Source organism: Arachis hypogaea, chromosome 10 (assembly GCF_003086295.3).
Source record: "Arachis hypogaea cultivar Tifrunner chromosome 10, arahy.Tifrunner.gnm2.J5K5, whole genome shotgun sequence".
Taxonomy (NCBI): domain Eukaryota; kingdom Viridiplantae; phylum Streptophyta; class Magnoliopsida; order Fabales; family Fabaceae; genus Arachis; species Arachis hypogaea.
The window spans coordinates 16,749,420-16,751,809 of record NC_092045.1 but is presented as its reverse complement, the minus strand read 5'-3'; the positions used below and the strand labels follow the sequence as shown (position 1 = coordinate 16,751,809).

The 2,390-nt window shown below is 35.5% G+C and overlaps 1 non-coding gene across 1 annotated transcript; it reads left to right on the top strand.

Moving 5' to 3' along the window:
* The first annotated feature begins 557 nt into the window (after window positions 1–557).
* Window positions 558–661, top strand: LOC112718877 (small nucleolar RNA R71). The gene has a single exon (XR_003161203.1). It is a non-coding gene; the product is annotated as a small nucleolar RNA R71 (small nucleolar RNA).
* Window positions 662–2,390: the final 1,729 nt, after the last annotated feature.

Below are 2,390 nucleotides of genomic sequence, written 5' to 3'. Positions count from 1 at the left end.
TCTCTATCTGTTGCTGAGAAGATGATGGAAAAGGCTTGCCATTGCTAAACCTGTTTCTTCCACCATTATTGTTGTTGAAACCTTGTTGGGGTCTCTGTTGATCTTTCCATGAGAGATTTGGATGATTTCTCCATGAAGGATTATAGGTGTTTCCATAGGGTTCTCCCATGTAATTCACCTCTTCCATTGAAAGGTTCTCAGGATCATAAGCTTCTACTTCAGATGAAGCATCCTTAGTACTGCCTGGTGTAGCTTGCATTCCAGACAGACTTTGAGAGATCATATTGACTTGCTGAGTCAATATTTTGTTCTGAGCCAATATGGCATTCAGAGTATCAATCTCAAGAACTCCTTTCTTCTGATTCGTCCCATTGTTCACAGGATTCCTTTCCGAAGTGTACATGAATTGGTTATTTGCAACCATTTCAATGAGTTTTTGAGCTTCTGTAGGCGTCTTCTTCAGATGAAGAGATCCTCCAGCAGAGCTATCCAATGACATCTTGGACAGTTCAGACAGACCATTATAGAAGATACCTATGACGCTCCATTCAGAAAGCATGCCAGAAGGACACTTTCTGATTAATTGTTTGTATCTTTTCCAAGCTTCATAGAGGGATTCACCTTCGTTCTGTCTGAAGGTTTGGACTTTCATTCTAAGCTTACTCAATTTTTGAGGTGGAAAGAACTTTGCCAAGAAGGCATTGACTAGCTTTTCCCAAGAGTTCAGGCTTTCTTTAGGTTGTGAGTCCAACCATATCCTAGCTCTGTCTCTTACAGCAAAAAGGAATAGCATAAGTCTATAGACCTCAGGGTCAACCCCATTAGTCTTGACAGTGTCACAGATTTGCAAGAATTCAGCTAAAAACTGATGAGGATCTTCCAATGGAAGTTCATGGAACTTGCAATTCTATTGCATTAGAGAAACTAATTGAGGCTTAAGCTCAAAGTTGTTTGCTCCAATGGGAAGGAAAGAGATTGTTCTCCCATAGAAGTCGGGAGTAGGTGCAGTAAAGTCACCCAGCACTTTCCTTGCATTGTTGTTATTTTCGGCTGCCATGGGTTCTTCTTCTTTGAAGATTTCTGTTAGGTCCTCTACAGAGAGTAGTGCTTTAGCTTCTCTTAGCTTTCGCTTCAAGGTCGTTTCAGGTTCAGGGTCAGCCTCAACAAGAATGCTTTTGTCTTTACTCCTGCTCATATGAAAGAGAAGAGAACAAGAAAATGTGGAATCCTCTATGTCACAGTATAAAGATTCCTTGAAGTGTCAGAGGAAAAGAAAAATAGAAGGAAAAGGTAGAAGAATTCGAACTTATCAAGAGGGATAGAATTCGAATTGTTCATTGAGGAGGAGTGTTAGTCCATAAATAGAATGATGTGAGAAGAGGGGAAGAAATTTTCGAAAATAAATTAAAAAGATTTTAAAACATTTTGAAAAATTGAAGAATTATTTTCAAAATTAAAGTTGGAAAAGAAATAAAGTGATTTTTGAAAAAGATTTTTGAAAGTAGAAATAAAAAAGATATGATTGAAAACTCTTTTGAAAAAGATGTGATTAAAAGATATGATTAAGAAGATATAGTTTTAAAAAGATATAATTGAGAAGATATGATTTGAAAAACAATTTAAAAAGATTTGATTTTGAAAATTAATGACTTGTCTAACAAGAAAGATATGATTCAGACATTAAACGTTTATTTTCTCATAATTAACTAATTTAATTTCTTCACTGTTCACTTTTCATACATCTGATCATGGGGTACTCACTTTCTATTTCTTTTCAGATTTACCATCTAGTCAATCTCTTTCTTTAAAGACTAATATCACTCATTACAATTCCAAACCAGCAATCTCAATAACAAGCAAGAAAATAATCAAGCAAATAATCACAATACATTTCAATTACACAAGCAAAGAAAACAGACAAACAATTTCAAGCAATATACAAACAAATGCAGTATAATTGATAAACCGCTATTTTACGGTTTATATTGTGCTTAATTCAGTAGATTTTACTCATTATTCTCACACTTATTCATTGAATACGCATGTTTACATTTTTCTTCCTAATTTTGTGCTATGATTGAAAACATGCTTCTTTGGCCTTAAATTTGCTAATTTTAATCCTCTATTATTAGCATTCGATGCCTTGATATGTGTGTTTAGTGATTTCAGGGTTTATAGGACAGGAATGGCTTAGAGGATGGAAAGGAAGCATGCAAAAGTAGAAGGAATACAAGAAATTGATGGAATTGCTAAGCTGTCAACCTTGACCTCTTCATACTAAATCGACCATAACTTGAGCTACAGAGGTTTGAATGAGGCGGTTGCAGTTGCGTTGGAAAGCTAACATCCGGGGCTTCAAAATGATATACAATTTGTCATAGCTGCTGGTG